The sequence below is a fragment of the Onychomys torridus genome, chromosome 17 (genome assembly GCF_903995425.1).
Source record: "Onychomys torridus chromosome 17, mOncTor1.1, whole genome shotgun sequence".
Taxonomy (NCBI): Eukaryota; Metazoa; Chordata; class Mammalia; order Rodentia; family Cricetidae; genus Onychomys; species Onychomys torridus.
Genome location: NC_050459.1, coordinates 3,084,818 through 3,105,323, shown reverse-complemented (window position 1 = coordinate 3,105,323; position 20,506 = coordinate 3,084,818).

Here is a 20,506-nt window from a genome sequence, read left to right as displayed (position 1 = left end):
ACTAAAATGTATAAGTGACCTAGGTCCTCCAGCAGACTCAGAAAAAACCTTAAGTGTGGATTTTAAGGGATTCATTTCCTCTCTGAATTCAGACATTCTGTCAAGTATTTTGCATAGCATATGACTTATTAACAATTAATAATAGCATGTTTTTGCTTACTAATTTATGCTCATTTTTGTAGAGAGAAATGTAATTTCTCTGAGAGAAATGTAAGCGCTACTTTCCAAGCCTGGCTCTTACTACCTTGGATCATTCTTCTTTATTTTATTAAATTTTATTTGGTTTTTGGGGTTAGCATATTGAAGTCAGGAGACAACCTGCTGATGTTTGTTCTCTCCTTCTATCACGTGTGACCTAAGGAATAAACTTAGCGAGTCTGACTTAGTGGTAAGTTCTTTGACCCCAAATGCCCTTCTTTACTCTCCATGATTACAGAAATTCCCAGACACTTGGCTTCTTGCTGTTCCTAGTGACTAAGGAGCAGGCTCCCTTTGACATGTTCTTCAATCTGTTTGACCACTCCCCTGAACAATAACCACATTCACTATATAATGAAGCATCCTCCCGTGGAGAGAACTGGGTTGGAAAAGTTGGGTAAGATAAAAGCCCAAATACAGGTGTAAAACTAGAGTGGTCACTGAATACCATGGATCCCATTCTGCCAGTCCCAATTAAGAATCACTCAGGATATCTCCAGAACTGCCTCCAAGACTTCCAAGGAAACTGTTGTGCCCAGTTGGTTTAGGATTTTACTAGAGTGGAGGATGCCATAGGCTGGAAAGCACAATTTTCAAAAGTTCAAGTGAGGCATCATTAACCAAAGCAAACTCTAGGATTTAGAATCACTTTAAAATAAGCCCTTGGTCATGCCTATGAATATTTTTTTGTTGTTGTTACTTAGGCTGAGGCTGGCAGATCAAACATAACTATGAATGGAAAGATTCCATGTAATTCTTCTTCTTGACTGCATGCAATGTGATAATATACCCTGTGCTCCTCCAGTTAATACTTCCAAGACATGATGGAATGTATCTCCCGATACTGTAAGCCAAAACAATCCCTTCCTACTCTAAGTTGACTTTATATAGTAATATGACAAATAGTGAATATATCATTATACCTCATTATGTGAATAGATGTATACTTCACAACACAGGAACAATGTTTTCTGAATGATATGATATATGATTTTCTGAATGAGATATAGAATTAGAAGAATACTGATTGATTCTTAATTTTTTTAGTCAATAACAAAGACTTTAGAAGTCTGAGTGGTAAGATGGTCTGAACTAAATTTAGCATATTTTTCCCATTTGTTATTTTTTCTTTATTGTCAAGGTTTTACAACATAACTCATTCTGTCCTGAAACAAGCAATCTTTCTGCTTCATGCTCCTAAGTTTTATAGGAATAAAGCTTACTACTATATAAGCTTTAGCCTAATTCTTTCTTCCTTTGGTCACCTTATAAAACACATAGTCAGTAATTATGTTTAGCTGGAAAGCTATTTCCTAAAAGCAATGTGAAATGTAGAGATATTAATTTTATATATGTGTATGCATATATTTACTTATTGATATGATATCCTGAAATATATATTATATAGATTGCCAAACAGATGAGAGATATAGATAGATGATAGATAGATAGATAGATAGATAGATAGATAGATAGATAGACAGATGGACAGACAGATAGACAGACAGAGATAGCCAGATAGATAGATAGATAGATAATAGGCAGATAATGAATGGTGACAAAATATAATTACATAAGTAAAACTTTAGTAGATGAAGATATGAGCTCAAATTAAGCACACACTATATATATTTAATTTTGACTTAGAAAACAAATAACATGAGTGTATCACACATATTTCTTAGAGTATTTCCTAAAACTCTCCAGTAGAAATGTCTAGAAGGGATAGTCAGCCTAGATGTCCTGGAACCCTCAGTGGCCATTCCAAGAAAATTGATACATACACATGACTAAGCAACTCTATTTCATTACAGATAATTGAGCTCACTTAAATCTTAGGTTATATTTATATTTTAATACCAATAACTATCACTTAATTTTATAGACCTAACGCCCAGAAGTTAAGGCATTTTATGCATAAAGCATTATTATTTTGAACTCTCCTCAAATTGTTCTGTGTTTAATGTAAATATTTACGAACTCATTTCAATAAAGCTAACATAGGAAGGTATTAGCTATAAATGTGCAAAAAAAGCTCACACTTCAATTACTGTTGACTTTTGTATAATTAATTAAATGTAGCTGGGGTGTTCAGTAGTAGCAATTTCCTCATATGCAGACTCTCTGTTTTTAAAGCACCAAAAAAAAAAAAAACAAAAGAAAGAAAGAAAGAAAGAAAGAAAGAAAGAAAGAAAGAAAGAAAGAAAGAAAGAAAGAAAGAAAGAAAGAAAAGGGAACTCAGTCTATTTTCTACATAATGATTCTAATACTGGGGGAACCCAATATCAGTTTGCTTCTTAGTAATCACTGTATTACTGGAAAGATACTTATTTATTCTAGCATGGTGTTCTTCTATAGATGCTTTTACTTACAGACTTGGCTTTATTAATAATAATTATTTAATGATAAAGTGCCAGAGTAATAAAGATACACAACTGTGTGGAAATGGACAAACAACCCATCAGTGTCTTGGCTCGTTTATGTATAAAGTGGCACTTAGCTCAAGAACAATGTGGAAGGTGAAAGGACTGAATAGCAGTTTACAGAGCATATTTGAAGAATCACCCTCCACATGTCAGATAATGAATGAGGTAGTGTCTTACTGTCTCCTGTATCTCAACCTCCTTCACTGATCATCTCATCTTTGCCCTCCTTTTCCTCTTGCATTAGCATTATTGACACTTTGTAACGAAGAGTGAAAAATAATCACATATTGAAAGACTTGCAATATAATTTTAAATTTTATTTTGGAGGAATGCCCATATTAGCAATTTGATTTCTTGCTACTTTCACATGATTTTTAGAAAGTAGAAATATATTACTAGAAGTGTTGAAACTTTGCTCTATTCAGCAACCTTCTGCCAACATGGAGCATGTTGATGGTCCTAAAATGACAAGCGTTGTGACCTATTCTCAGCCATTGTTGCTGGGCTCCTTGCCAGTCACAAGTTTGGACTGAGGGGCATGAGAGTGGAACATCACCTTTTCAGGTCAGTCTGGCTTCCTGCCACCTTCATTCTCACAAACTTATTTCTGTATAAGTCTTTGACCTTTAAAAGTTCTGCAGATAACTGCTTTTTCTTGTACAGGTCTAATAGCATCTCAGAGTTATGCTTTGAGTTCAATTGTAAGGTTCCCTTTTTTATTTTTAAGGGCAGTTGATAGTTTAATAGATTGCCTTAGTTTTATTACTTAGTTTCAAATCCACTCATCCATCTCAACATGTTCTTGAGAATTTCTTCATAGTTTCTTTCCCATTTTATGGACTGAAGGACCCTATTTTATTTATTTTATTACTGTGGTTAAATAAATCTAGAATTGAGAATTAATATTCATTTATCACTATCATTAATTTAATTGTTATACATACTTATAAACTTCTATTGCACGAAATGCTTTATATTTAAATATTTTATTTGTATTCCATACATAGCTAATTACTATCAATTTTAAACTATTCAAATCAGTACAAGATTGCTCTAAATGCCTTCAACTTTTAAGTTAATACATACTCTGTGAATGTGCTTTAATATTTGAGTGTTATGTCAAATGCATTTTAACTCAATTCTTAAAATAACATTTTCTATCTTCCTTTCAGTGATATAAAAAATCAGAGGTGAGAAATTATAGTTAGAAAGGAAGGCTTGAGAATTAGATACATCTTAATATACGTTATCATTCTCCTAGCACTTGGAAAATGGAAAATTTGGATCCATAAAATTCACTTACAAGGCTGTGTAGCCTAACCTGATATTCTGTGAGCACAAAATCCCAGAAAGAAGGATCGTATGAAAGAACTAATACCAAATGTTGACCTCTGGAATCCACATGCACATGCTTACACAAGCAGAAACATCCTCATACATACATGGACCTCCACACACGAAAACATATGTACATATAGTCAAACAAAATTTAATTGTTTTCCTTGAATCCATATTAGTTCAGATTTATAATGATGCATCTCAGGAATAAATTTGTAAGAAAAAATATCTCATTCTTCCCTGGTCTTCCTTTCACAGTCACATATCAAACCTAAAATGGTACAGTTGTAATACCACTAAAGTAGACAAGGGCAGATTCTACTTTCAGCTCTATAACCTCCTAGTGAAATAAACTTTAATACTTCCTCACTTCAGCCTCTATAAATCCCTTCTTACACGAAGGTTTTCCTAAAAGCAAGATGAGAAATTACATGAAAATATTTTATAATATCTGAACTTCTTGGTACATGGGTAGAGTTAATGTTTCCTAGCCCCGTGGAATTTGCACTTCACGGGTTCCAATAATAATAAAAAAAAGTTTATTAATTCCTCTACAACAATAAAGACACAAAGCTTCAGGAGAATTTTTGTGAAGAGCTTTGTATTAAGACATAGCAAGTTTTCTCTAAAAGTTATTTATCACCATGTTGCATATTTACTCTTAACAGCCATAGGATAATAAACTCAGTTTGTTTGAGGAACATGATTTTATTTCTATCTTTGGATAAATGGATAATTTAAATGGTATATCAACATAGTTATGGCATTCTAGCACTACATATGCAAGGATGTTTTCTCTGAAAATTCTACTCATTTGTTTTTATTTCTAAATATGTGTGTCTGTGTGTGAATGTGTAATTGTGAATCCAATGGCTTTAGGGACCAGAAGAGGGCATGAGATCTCTTGAATCATAGGTAATTATCAGCTACCAGACATGATACTATGAACTGAACTCCAGTCTTATGGAAAAACAGCTTAACCACTAAGCATTCTCTCTGTACCTAGAATTTCAATTTTACTTATTCTTGCAAAATCAATTTTATTCTAGATATTTGGAATCCTAGGCTTTACCCTGTGGATTTAATTTGAGATCATCCTTTCAAGTTAGTTCTCATAGAAATTTTTTATATGCTAGTTATTACAGGCTGCCCCTTCTCTTCCTGCCATCAATAAAAGTATGGTGACACCTTTCTCCTCCTACAATAAACAGGATAAAAGGGACACATACTCTTGAAATATCTACGTGGCAATTACATAAATATAAAAAGCCAAACTTTGACTTCAGCCTTCCATAGAAAATGAGTTTTAACATCTTTTGGGGAGTTCTAGACTGGTGCTTAGCATAGTTTGAAGCAACTAAGTAGGAAATCCATAACCATCCTTTGCCTATATATTAAGTCCCCAGTTTAGTGTTTTTAAGGGATTCCTGAGTATGAGAACAAGTGGATTTCTGAATCTTGTGCCTTCTCTTGGGATCTTTTCCTTCTCTTTGTTTTGTCCAACTGATGTGATAGATTTTATCTTATCATACTTTATTTTGTTATGCTTTTATAATCCCTTAGGAACCTGTTTTGTTGATGTTGTTGTCTTGTTTTGTTTTATCATCCTAAGGAGATATAGAAAAGGAGTGAATTTGCATTGGGTGGGGTCAGGTAGGGGGATGTGGATAGCAACTGGGAGGAGCAGAAGGAGGTAAAATTATAACTGCAGTGTATTATATGAGAAAAAAGTATCTATTTTCAATAAACAAAAAGAAAGGACCCCCAATTCTACAAACAGTGAGAGTAAATGAGGTGTTATGGGAGTCATTGAAGGACTTATTGTGTTATAGTTAGGGACATCTCCAGATTATGATTCAAGGATTCAGAGGGTGGAAGCTAGAAGTTCCAAAAAGCAATAGTTATACAAATGTTTCAGATTCAAGTAATGTTTTCCTAAAGAGAATTTACCTACTAGTCAAATCTCCAAGGATAATTTTATAATCCACAGAAAAATTAATTGAGGCAAAATTAATTTCCCAAAACAATAACATAAATTCATTTAAATTTTGTACCAAAAGAGAATCCAAATTTTTGCCAAAACTTTTGTTGTTGTTGCTGTTAAAGAGACAAGGTTTCTTTCTGTATCCTTGACTGTCCTAGAACTAACTCTGTAGACCAGGCTGGCCTCAAACTCACAGAGATCCACCTGCCATGCCTCCCAAGTGTTGGAATTAAAAGTGTGCGCCACCACCACCTGGCCAAAATTTTAAGATAATCAACTTATGAGTATATTTTCACCAATGAAAATTAGTTTATTAGTTCACTGAGCCTTACTTGAAGCCACCATAGACCATATTAGATACTGTACTTGCTTCCAAGGACTCAGGGAAGGAGTAAGCAAACATTTTACAAGGCAATGTTTTTGAGTAAGCCATGAAGCTGTCTATGCAAACTGACATGTGAACTATAGTAGACAGTTTTTCTTCTGGGCCTCATCCAAACAGTTGCAGGCCTGAAAAGAACAAATGGTAACTTGAATAGAATTGCATGGTAAAACATTGTTGGACCAAGAAAGGACCTGAACTGTTTCTTGAGAAAATATTCAAACATTAGGTCTTCAAGGATCTTAAAACTGCTGCTCTGTGAACTGATATTGTTACTTTTTCTAAGCCTACAGCTATCTTGTGGAAATCATACCACTATACTCTTTATAATCACATTAGTCAGGAGCTCCCAACCCCCAATCTTTTTCTTCCCTCTCTCTTTGTATCTCTGTGTCTCTGATATACACACTCTCACATCAATATCTTGGAAAAATAAAGCTTTGTACATTTTGAGAGGTTTTGAACAATTTAAACTGAAATGAACATTCAGAATATACTAAATATGTTTCAAATTAATTCAATTTAGAAGTTACTTGACAAATATTTTGTTAATATGTACGTATTATTATAAATAGTAAGGTAAAATACCGCCAAAAGGAACAAAGTTCAGTTTACAGGAAGTATTTAAATATTTACAGTTCTTATAGGAGTACACATTATTACAGCCTTGTCAATAGCTATCAAAACCTACATTCCCATCCCCTACAACTCAGCCATTAATTACCCTGGACACTTATTCTTCATGATTGCTGGGTACTATACAGAGGTAGACCCTCATATAATCTTGTGCATTATAGCAAATCAATCCTATACGTTTACCAGTATGTACCATCTCAGTATTGGGCTGTGTGACTGTAACATTTTTACTCATAGTCTTGTATAAAATATGACACATATAAATTTCTCAAGTCAAATATTGATTCATCTGTGTTGTCTTCTTTTGTGCTAAAAGAAAACACAGGGATAATAATTAGGTGTGCATAAAAACAAAAAAAATATGGAGGGATTCTCAAAAAAAGTAGTTGTATTATGAGATGGCTTGTGGTTATATGTGCAGAAAAAGACAGAGAAAATTCCACAGTATGTATGTATTGTGTATATTGTATGTACATCTCTCTCTCTCTCTCTCTCTCTCTCTCTCTCTCTCTCTCTCTCTCTCTCTCTCTCTCTCTCTCTCTCTCTCTCTCTGTGTGTGTGTGTGTGTGTGTGTGTGTGTGTGTGTGTGTGTGTGTGTGTGTTTTCTATGTTGTATAAGTTTGGCATCTTTGAAAATAAATGACTAAATTGAAAATTGAAAATTTTCAAGTATTTGAAAACTACCACCACTAAGCTCATTTTTAAAACATGTAAATCAAAGGATAGTTTCCTAATAAAACTACAGAATACTTAGAATGAAATGAGTGCACAATGTGGCCTATAGCCATGTGCATCTACAGTGTTGCTGAAATAAAAGTACAGCTTTAAGTAACTTCATGGTACAAGAAGAAACTCTAAATATTAAATTAAAAAACAGCTTAAAGGTAGGTATAATAAATATAACAGTAAACAAATTAAATTAAAAAAGAAGGTAAACAAACCCCATATCCATCAGTCAACCAAAATGTCAATAACAAAACACAAAACACTACAAAGCCAGGTAAAATAAACTAAAAGAAAAAATGTAAGTATAAGAAAAGAATAAGACTCTTGAGAATATAGACTAAAGCTCAGTTAGAAAATAAGGAATAATGTTAATGACAATGAAAACCCAAGTTGTCAAGTACATAGAAAGAAAACAATAAAATTGGATAAAAAATAAATAAAATTTAATAATACTAAAAAAAAATTGTAGAACACAGTTAAAAAAAACAGACCATATTTGCAAATGAGTTTTACAAAATTAAGTTAGAGGCCTCTTCTCTCAATTACAATTGATATCATTCAAATACCAGTGTTCATAATTTCCAAACACACTTTTTGGTTTCTTAAGATTTTCCATGCCAGACAGAACATCTTCTAACTAAAACTCATTACATTCAATGCAGTGGTACATTAAAAAACACATCCTAATCAGGTGGATATAGTCTAATATTTTAAAAAAGAACATAATGTATGTCATTAATAGATGGTAACAAAATTATCATCTTAATATATGTAAATCTGTTTCATATAATTACAGTATTCCCTTAAAACACTTACATGGGTAGGCTAGACATTATAGTAATTAATCTGATAATAGTGTCACCTGAAATGCAATTGCATAAATTTTGATGCATTGTTTCATTGACAGGGAATATAAATTATGTCTGACAGTTTCAACCTATTCAGCACCACAGTGGATTCCCTAGCCAATGGAATACTTTAAAGAAAAATGATGTAGAATACAACTGCAAAATTAAGTGATATGATCTTCTACATTGAAGTCAAAAGAATCAGTTCATCAAAGTTGGTCATGTTTACTGGACCATAAATGTACAATATCAAAGAAAAAAGCTCAGCAAAAGTAACCAAATAAACAATGTAGTGAAACAATTGAATTAAAATCTAAACCAGAATGTATAAAATTATTAAGAAACACAACTTTTCTATTGTATGAGAGGAGAGCTTCCTTAAAAACCCACAAAATATTCTGAAAGGCATTTGAAAAAATTGCAGATTCAGACATTCTAAAATACACCAGGGTTGATTTCTCAGGAAAGTATATACATGCCAATTGCCTTTAACAAGCGGTTACCACAAGGTGTGTTTTGCCATTTTGAGGTATGATTGTATCTATGGTCTCCCATTATACTTCATGGCTTTATGAAACATCCAAACTTAGCAAATTTTTTTCTTCCCTCTTCATGAAGAAAAACTGGGGATTTTAATGCTTGGAAAAACTCAAAACAAACACCAAGTATGTCTGGAGCTACCCTTGTGCCCCATAAGGGAGGCCTTGGGAATTCATGTCTTATGAAAGCTCCATGAAAGCCTTTTAATGTTTGTTACCACACATAACTTTAAGCTAGGTCATGTAAGTAATATAAATTATTACTCCATGTTAGGGAGGCTGGAGGCTACAGCTAGGTTGAGAAAAGGCTGATTTCCTGGCTTAAACTTGCTCCTTTCTTCAGGATAGTCTAATTGTATGAGAGGCTGATTCTCTGGGATTTATTATGATAAGGATACTGGTGTTGTCATGGCAGGCCCATGATGACAGTCTAGTCTAAGCCTCATTATGTGCCACAACCTTGTTACCAAATACTGTCACATTTAGTATAATGTAAACTCCCAGTTCATGTTGTAGACCTTACTATATAAACATAGAATTAGTCTGGCTCAGTGCTGGACAGACAGCTCAGTGATTAAAGGCATTTGTTGTTGTAGTGGGTGGCTTATTGAGCCATGCCCTGAATCACTGCCCCTAGTGAGGTAGCAGGTAGCTGTTACACCTGCCTATGACCTTGAGGTACCTGCCCCTGGGATGTGGCCACTGGGGGACTCTTAAGACCTAAGGTGCATATATACTGTCTCCTGTTGCTACCCGGTGGTTTTGCATGTTGGTGTGGACCAGAGCAGAGCTTGCCACATTGGACTATGCCTCACACTTCCAGGATCCTGTGACAAATTCCTTTATTCTGTCTTGTGAATTATCCCCCAAATAAAACCCTTTGCTCATTAAATAAACTCCGTGGATTAATACCATTATGCTTTTCTTGCAAAGAACCCAGCTTTGGTTCCTGCATCCATACTATAGCCCACAACCATCTGCAATTCCAGTTTCAGGGCCTCTAATACCCTTTTCTGACTTCTGTGGGTACCAGGCAGACATATAGGACACAGACTACATGCAAGCAAAAACACTCAATCATTAGTTAGAATAAATATTTTAAAAAATAATTAGGCTGCTCCGTCTTATTCCTTGTATGTAAAATCCAACTAATGACCTACATACTTAATTTAAAACTTATGTTTTAGGGGTTTTTTTTGTAAGTATACAACTTCATCGCATATAATAAGCACATCTCATTGCATAAACACTTTCAAAAACTTCAAAACTCTCTGCTGTTGACTAATAATAAACCACACTGACTTGCTACTTGGTGATCTACAGATAGCAGCTTCTAACCATAGTATAATTATATATTTTTATCTGAAACATGAACTGGTAGACTATAAACTTATTTCCAGAATTATCGTCAGGTTCCCACATCATGGACTGAATGTTTGCACAATGCAAATCATACAAAAATTACCACATGCCCACTCAGGAATGTTTTCTGAGCCACTAGGTTACCATGCAGGATTTAACATAGCATAGCTCTAGAATTTCCTCATGGCTTCCTGAACAAGTGTTTTCCAAAGGCTGCAGTTATTCATACAATCTCCTATTTTGATTTACAGATGAAAATGGAATCAGCCCTGTAAATTTAAATATATAGAAAAGTCACTTTCTCTTTCAGAAAGCTGTTCTTTCCCAATCTCTATAACCAACTGAAAGATTAAGAACTGTATATTAATTTGCTATATTCTTCTCCAACCAGTCCTTTTTAGCAATTCTAGACTTTTGTGCTGACAGCTTGCACAAAGGAGCTTGTTTTGTTTGTTTGTTTTTTTTTTCTTTTTGTTTTGTTTTGTTTTTGAGACAGGGTTTCTCTGTGTAGCTTTGTAGCCTTTCCTGGATCTCACTCTGTAGACAAGGCTGGCCTCAAACTCACAGAGGTCTGCCTGCCTCTGCCTCCCAAGTGCTGGGATTATAGGTGTGTGCTCCCACTGCCCAGCAGTGGGGCTTGTTTTATGGTAATACTTCAATGGTCATATTTTCTCAAAGCTCAGTCATCTCTACATTTATTTATTCTTTGGCTACATCTGAAATTGGAATTTTTCATCTGCCTTCTAAATGTAATGGATTGGGGAACTCCAACACTTTAAATAATAGAGCAGAGCCTGCTAATCTTTGATAAAAAATAGTATAATCCTAAAAACTATGTCAGGCTGCTTATTCTATTACTTAGTTTTTGATCTTATGAGGAATACCTCAGCACTTAACTTATCAGAAAATGAGAATGTGTTTCCAAGTCTAAATGCTTGAGTGATATATACCACAAGTTAACATATATATTTTGGACACAAAGCAATGAAGTCCATTTTCCCTTTCCAACAATTTTGTTCACTCTTACAGTTACACCATCCGTACTCTGACATCCATCATTTCCTGTTGTTGGGGCAGATTGCAAACCATCAGGTGTGTGTCTTACTACAGTCTCATGACACAGACAACAGAATATTGATGCTGGCTGAAGTAAGCTTGCCACTTCCTTTCAAAACTCAGCACTTAAATATAAATGTCCAACTTTATGAGCCAAGTTTTAGAAGAGAAAAGAAAAAGTATTCACCTCTGAGTTGTAGGAGAAAATAGAAGCCAGAAACATAAACCCAAAATAAAATGTCACAGGCCAGTTCTTTCTCCCAAACTGTTTCTAGTCTCCTGTTCTGATTTTCTTATGTTAGGAATGACAACCTGCACTGTGATTCCTGTTAGTCTGCACATGTGGACTTTTGAGAGGGATTAGTGGATTACTCAAGGTAGTCAAATGTGGTGATACTTTATTTGTGCTGAAATGTGGTGATATTTTATTTGTATTTTAATAAATAAAGTTTGTCTGGAGAACAGAAAAAACAGGAATAGTCACTTGCTAACCTTAGCTCACCATGCCTCCATAGCTTCCCAAGAGAACCAGCTTCTTTCTGCCTAACCTTTACCTTTAATTGCCTTGCTGTTCTGCCTTCTTATTGGCTCTTGGCTCAGCCCCCTCACTTCCTCTTCACTGCCTGTCTGTACAGATCTCCAGGTCTCTATGGTTGCTGTGGGATGTTCTGTATGTCAAATGTGTTGCTCTGATTGGGTAAAATAAAGTGCTGATTGGCCAGTAGCCAGGCAGGAAGGATAGGGTAGGCGGGACAAGGAGGAGAAGAATTCTGGGAAGTGGGATGTACACAAGGTCAACAGCTTGACCTCACATTCGGTGTGAGTAGTCCATGTACCAGATAAACCTAATTCTGCAAATGTCCTGTCATGATTCAGTATTTTAAATTCTGGAAATTGTTGATGTTTTTGGAATTCAGCTATCCATTTTTCTTGGCTTGTGGGTGGCTTCATCTCCTATATTAAATGCCAGTCTACCATTGAGAGGTTAGACTCTGTCAGCATAGTTACTCTTTCAAGAGCAGAGTCTGTGTGTTCAAGGACACAGCCAAGCATGTGACACATGACTTTAATTCCAGTACCAACCAGAGATCTGTATAGACAGGCAGTGAAGAGGAAGTAAGTTGGCTAGGCTAAGAGCCAATGAGAAGGCAGAACAGCAAGGCAATAAAGGTGCAGGTTACACAGAAAGAAGCTGGGTTTTGGGGGAAGCTATAGCAGCATGGTGAGCTGAGGTTAGCAAGTGACTATTCCTATTTCTCTGAACTCTACAGCTTTCAACCCTGTATTTGGCTCCATGTTTCTTATTTAATAAGACTTTGTAGAAACTTGTCTACAGTAAAATACTTCTTTTTCTTGGCTTTGTAGTAGTATTATTTACTACTACTAATAATAATTATTTATTTTTATTATGTAATTTGTATTTTGGTTTGAAGCACTGCCTTTCTCATGATCACAGAGCTTCCACCTTATGTGAAAAGAATATGTATTCTAAAGTGAATGATTTTAAACACCAGTGTTCACAGTTATTGTGGCACATATATAGGCATATCTATTATCCTGTGAGCTCCAAGGCCCTTCAAGAAGAATTCCCTCAGGTATGGAGTACCTCTGTATGTCCAGTATATTATCTGGGCTTACTTAGTATCTTTGTGTTCTAGATGAGAAAAAAAAAAAAAAATGGGCCTTGAAAGGTTAAAGGTATACATACAAAGTATAAGGAAGAGCTCTTCTGCATCCAGTATGTCCTCCACTAGAGAGCAGTAATAATAGTTCTCGTTCTCTCTCTCTCTCTCTCTCTCTCTCTCTCTCTCTCTCTCTCTCTCTCTCACACACACACACACACACACACACACACACACAGACACACACACGTGCACACACACTTTATCTTCAGCATTCAGATTTGCCTTATGTAGCAGGGTTTTTGAGAGAAACCCTGAACTATGGAAAATTTGAGCTCAGTAAAATTCTGTTGTGAGTAACATAGATAACATCCCTTATATTTTGTAAGTTCTTGAGGGTCTCCCCCGCCGTGTGTGTGTGTGTGTGTGTGTGTGTGTGTGTGTGTGTGTGCGTGTGTGTGCGTGTGTGTGTGTGTGTGTGCGTGTGTGTGTGTCTGACTGTCTCTTTCTTTGTGAAAGTTAGTAAAATGATAAACATTTATTCCTTTACGTGGTTGAACCCTTGTACTAAGATTGATTCAACAGCAGAATTTAGAGACAAGTCTTCTGTACTTAAATAGATTGAAAAAGTTAATTTATTGAACATTTTTATCCTGTGTCTCCTTAAACCTGTGGCATCATTAATGCCTATAAAATACCAGCAGCTCAACCATTTGGTCCCTTACGATCTTTATATGCTTGAGTTTTGAAGAGTGGTGAGGATCATTAAAACACTTAGTGAAGATAAAGCTGAGCAGTAAGTGGTGTTAGTCTCAAGTGCTAATACATAGAGAGGAAGGTAAGATCCACTTTCAGGACAGGGAGAAACACTTGGGATGTAAGGAGCTCACATAATGAAAAGGTTGAAGGCCAGTTGCTTCCTAGCATCCTTTAGAGTTTAATTAAATAAAGTTGCAAACACCTTTAGGACAAATCAAAGGAGAATTAAATCTGTGTCCTTTGGACACAATTGACTTTTAGAAGCCACCGCAATGACAGCAGATTGTGAGAATTACCATGAATGGTGACACAACTATTCTAATCTGAAGGCAGCAAAACAGGAAACTTCAGCTAGGATATGCATCACTAAAAGAAATAGAATCTAGAATCAAAGCAAGAGGCTGCAACAGTATCACAATTAAAAAAAAAAGAAAGAAAATCCATGACAAATTCTGTTTATGCAATAAAGCTTGTTATCTTGATATATTTTGAATCTATAAATGTTTCCAGAAAATTCATGAGTTACAGGTTTGATTGCCAGTTTGTGAACTTTAGAGAAACTAGTAAGTCATGACGATGCTACCTTCATTATTGAATTATCTATTGATGAATTACTACCTCCAAAGACAGTTAGTTCAGAGAAGTGGTTTAGAACCTCTTGCTTTTGAACAGTATGTCTCGTCTCCAGATATAACATGAGATCAGCTGTTTTAGTCTGTCATGTCGTTCTACCATGACAGACTGCCACGGACCCCCAGAGCCAACCATCCTCTGTGTGCTGGTTAATTTCTATGTCAAATTGATGGAACTTAGAATCATCGGGGAGGAGAGTTTCAATTAGGAATTACTGAGATTAGGTTGGCCTGTGGGCATTTGTGGAGAGCATTGTCTGGATTGTTAATTGATGGAGAAGACAACTCACTGTGTGCAGTACCATTACACTGACCAGACTTGAAATTGTGTAACAGGGACAAAAGCCAGCTGATTAGAAGCAGCAAACAGGCAGTCTGGCTATGTTTGTTTCTCTCTACTCATGTCTATAAATATGATATGCCTAGCTACGTGATTTTTAGCCTTCACTGCTGCTCAGCAAGAGGCTGAACCCTGAAATTTTAAACCAAATAAACCCTTTCTCATTTACTGTTATTCATTCATTCATTCATTCATTCATCCATTTATTTATTTATTTATCTATCTATTTATTTATTTGGCTAGTGTATTTTATCACAGCAACAGAAATTAAATAAGAACAGAGTGGCAATTCTGAAATGCTAAGCCAAAATATACCTTTCCTTCTCTGAGTTGATTTGCCACAACACGGTGTTGTGTCACAGTATTGTAAAATATCCTGGCAAAAAAATATTAAGAACTGGTGTGATTTCTGTGAATATCATTGACCATCTGGTTCAGAGATTTTTCCAAACTGGACCAAGGACTGAATTTGGGAAAGTTGAGAGATACAGACTAGGAAAAACATAAGCAGGACTTAAGAATAATTCCCGTTAGAGTTTAGGAGCCAGCATAACAATTTAAATGAAGACAGTAAAGGTTGTACATTATGTTTAAGTAGAAATGAAGACCCTACTGTGATTTGGACCAGAGGATGACTGTGCTACATTCCAGTAAACATCTAGAAATAAACCTATCTTTTCCCTGACTTTAGCATCTCAGAAACTGTCCTAAGCCCACCCACCACAGAAATTTGAAATAAAAGTATAAACTTGTTTGAAAAACTTGAATGGAGAGCCAGGCCAGCCTGAAATAGAGGATTCTGAGGAAGAATCACAAGTACTGATCCATTGAAGGTATGAACAAGGGGTAAAGTCAGGCCGGCTGTGGCTTGGGGATTTGGTTATGAAGAAGAATGAGTTATGAAGGCTAAACTCATAGTCATGGCCACAATTAACACTACTCCTTTATAAATATGAAAATTTTAGAGAGTAGATACATCTTCTCTCTGGAGGCTCAAATTACTCAGGGTCAGAGAATCTGAGCTTGCTTTGCCCAGCAGGGCTGCATAAGGAGATGATTTGACCATAGGCATTGTTACCAGGTGTTTGGAAGGGTCAGCACTTGGCTGTGCAGCATGTTTTTGATATTGCAAGGGGGAGGTATTCTGCTCCATCCCTTGGCATTGTTATAAAAAGCCCTTTTAAATAAGCATAAAGAAGGGCCATTGGGTCCTTCCAAAGCTATCCTGTGTTTCTGTCTTTCTTCTCCTCAGCTAGGTCTCTCTATCTGATATTTTCTTATTACTCTCTCTTCATCTTAAGAACCTTAGAATATGTGGGAAAGGTAGGAGCTGGACACCCACAGACTCTCTCACTTCTCAAACCCAGAAAAGTATCTGGTGAAGGCATATCTATGTTGGCTAGCTTGATGCTGCTAATTGTTTGGAATTATGTACATACATCAAAATATCACATTCTTTTCCTTTTATATATAATTCTGATTTGACACTCAAAGAACCAACATGTTAAAAAATAACCCCAGGGATGTCTGTCCTTCTACAACTTGAGTCACTTTGCAAAATATGGCTTCAAACATACAAACAGAAATAGTATGTGTTACCTATCAAATAATTTCAGATGAAATAATATGAGATGAGAAATGAGAAAATATAAGACATTTTACATGGAATATACTATATGAGTGCAATGTTTTGTATATCATTAGTAGTTTTAGAAAGATTTCTGACCCTGTAGTTTGGAGTGGAAGAGTGAAGGAAATTTGTTTCTAGTGCTGTAAACCACAGAAGTAGAGTGTGTTTCTCAGGCTTTCAACCACAGAGGTGAAGAGTGCTCATCAATTGACTGAAAGAGTTGTCAAAATCAATATCAGTTTCAGAGCTTGCCTCTCAGTATGCCTCAGACTTACGTTCAGTTGTTTCAAGTTTTGAGCCCATTCTCTGCTCACTCTGCGTGAGGCTGATTATAACTGTTTCTACTCTTTATGGCTGCCATGAGGAGTGGATGCTTGTGACAAGGGATACAAAGTACCCCTATCTGACATATAAACATCATTAATAGTCATATTCATTGTGCTGTTGCATAGGCTGTTTCTTGTCTATATCATTTGCATGATTCTCTTGTTTTTAACTAATAGTATCACAGGGTTTTGTCAATAGGTGGATTATGCCTGTTAAAAACTGTGTCACCATCTATTCTTCAGTTTGGGGTTATCATGTGAAACATATATACCCCAACGGATTCTATGAAACTTGTGAAAGTAACATAAAGGGAGGCTCCAAAAAAGCAAGGCTATGCCCAATTAAAGGAATATGTTGTGGAATGGAGTAGTAGCTAAGTCAGTGGAGTGCTTGGATGGAATGAACGAAGCATGGGCCTCCATCCTCAGCACCATATAAAACCAAGCATGCCTATAGTCATGCTTTAGAATGTTGTTGTTTATTTTTGTTCTTTTAGGGAGCCCACCACCTAGCTCCCAAATAAATTACACATGGAGGTTTATACTTAATTATGAATTTCCAGCCTTAGCTTGGCTTGTTTCTTGCCAGGTTTGTTCAACTTTAACTTAACTGTGTTTTGCCTCTATGTTATACCTTTTTCTATATCAGTATACCTTTATTTCTTATTCTTTTGCTGGTTGTGTAGCTGTGTGGCTGATCACTGATGTCCTCCTCCTTCTCTCACTCCTAGAACTCTCCTCTCCCAGATTTCTCCTTCTATATACTCTCTCTGCCTGCCAGCCCCACCTATCCCTTCTCCTGCCTCACTATTGGCCATTCAGCTCTTTATTAGACCATCAGGTGTTTTAGACAGGCACAGTAACACAACTTTACAGAGTTTTAAACAAATGCAACATAAACAAAAGTAACACACCTTAAAATAATATTCCCCGACATTAGAAGGTACAGGCAGAAGGATCACAAATCCAAGTTCATTGACCTCAAAAGTTTGGTCTAAATGTGATGGTGACTGAAAATTTTTTTCTTTCTTTTTTTTTTGCCTCCTTCATTTATTTGGAATCACAGTAATAGCCATATAATGACCATAAGGCAACCTGTATATTGAAAGTCACCTGCTAAATATGACGGGACAAAGATTTTGGAGGAATTTAAGTCCCTGGAGAAAGTATACAGTTGGCTTAAAAACTCACTATGGCACTGATGATATGGATCAGTAATAGAGTCTACTGTACTGACGTAAGGACCTAAGTTGGGATCCCACAGGTGATGAGTAGACAGACAAGGTGGAGCCTAGGGGCCCACTGTCCAGTCAGCCTAGCAAAATAGAGTGTAGCTAAATGTTTTATAGAGAGGCACAGGTCCAGTGAGAGAACCTGTCTCAAAAAATAAACAAATGAATGGCAAATGAACACACAAAATGTTGACCTCTACCATTCAATGGTATACTCACACAAATAAACAGCAAGTAAGTACAAACACACACACACACATGAGAGAGAGACAGACAGAAAGAGATTTTATTGAGTTTGCATTTAAGTCAAAGGTTGCATTTAAATAAATGCAAGCTCATTGCCCACATGTAATAATAAAGTTTACCCAGAAATTCAGAGTTTTGCATCCAGATATTTATCCAAACATTGTTGCTTTGAAGAAATAGTTTTAGAAGAAGTTAACATTTTTTGAATCAGTACAATTTGTGTAAAAGCAAACTACCCTGGAATGTAGGAGGGCTTATCCGATTGCTTAAAGACTTTAGTAATAAATAATGTTATAGAAGGCAAGAGAATTTTTCCAGCAAGCCTCAAACTACATTTGGCCACACTTTCCATAAATATGGTCTTACCAAGTCCAATGAGCCATTTACAGCTGAATTAATCATTCTTTCTGCATGTGTATCTGCCTCTATCTGTGTCTCCTTTCTCTCTGTGTCTCTCTCTCTGTCTCTCTCTGTCTCTCTCTCTCTCTCTGTCTCTCTCTCTCTCTCTCTCTCTGTCTCCAAACACACACACACACACAATTATTGTGCTGAGACAAATTCCATGTATATGCACATTTTTATTTATAGAGAACTGTTGGTTCTATTTTTAATAAGAAAGTAACATTTCTGAGCATTTTCATTTTGCCCTTAATAAATAAAGCCTAATTTATTTCAATGTTTTCCAGAATTCTTTACTTTTACATTCCTTAGCTGCCCACTGACTATTACAGTGTGACTGTCCCAATGTTATCATGACCATCACCATGCATCAAAACACACAATTTGTCTTATATTTAAATCATATTAAGTATAAAAATCCTCTCCAAATCCTAAGCCCGCCATGGAAGAAAGCAATAGAAATAATAGAATAAAAGGAAACAGACCCACATTCAATTTGCAAAACAAAACCAAAACCCAAAACAAACAAATAACAACAAAAATTTTTTTATTGTCTTTCTACTATGACTCCAATATCACAGCTTTGAACTTTAAGTTCCTTGAGTGACATCTCACGCGTGTAGCCTAAGGACACTATTTTCAAAGATGGCCTTGCTCTGGTGGCATCTCTGATGAGCATTTTGCCCTTCTAGCTGTCAGAGCTACTCTGGCAATGACTCCTGGGGTATCACTATGGGGGTTCTACCACCCTGACTTGGCAGGATAAAATCCCCTAGCTTCCATGGATCACTGTGTACTTGTGATGGTGTACCAGAATTCAGAGTCCTTGAACCTGACCAAAAACACATTACACAACGAACATTTGCAGGTAAAGCTGTTTGAACAAAACGCTACATTGCAGGATACACAGCAGCTCCCAGTGCCAGGAAGGGGAATGAAGAGATGGGAAAGATGCAAGAGCAAAGTGTTTTGGGTTTTTGTTGTTGTTGTTTGTTTGCTTTTTAATTAATATTCTTATTTATTTTATTTTATTTTTATTATTTCTTTTTTAGTTTTACTTGGGGGGCCGCTACAAGGGAGGAGGTTGGATACATAGGGACTGGGAAATGAGTGGGATTAGGGTGCCTGATGTGAAATTCCTAAAGAATCCATTAAAAATTATGTTAAAAACAGCATTACAACTATGACACACAAACCTATTAGTTGTAGACCCAGTTGTATTTCGTGTATACCATCTGCTTTCACCCATGTGTTAATGATTATGTCTGAATTCACACTGAAGTTACACTGTACCTCAATAAGTTTTGATTGTGTGTCATGCTTATACTGTCTTTCTTTTCCTGTTGTGTTAAAATTGCAAAAAAAAAATATTCTGCCATATGAAATGATTCCCTGATTTGCAAATCTTTTCAAACAACATTTGACTTAAATGCAAGCTCAGTAGTGAATAGTGGCAAGTTTTGATCTCTAGGGCCAGGTCTCTCTTTTTTCTTTAGAAAAGTAGTGTAAAAGAATGTTAGGCGCGCGCGCGTGTGTGTGTGTGTGTGTGTGTGTGTGCATCTGTGCACAGTTGTGCATGTGTGTGTATGCATGTGTTCACACACTTTCACTTATAGGAAATGTGCCTTAAGAGGTAGAATTTATTCTTAAATAGTTTAATGGCCACATCATGATACCTAATCAATTCCAATACAGTATTTCACAATGACTTGCTTGAAGGTAGTAATATCATGTAGCATTTATTTTACCATGTTTCTTTATGACAATATGAAATGGACATATGAAGGCAATAAAGTTGTGGTTGTCTGGGCTTACCTATACAGAC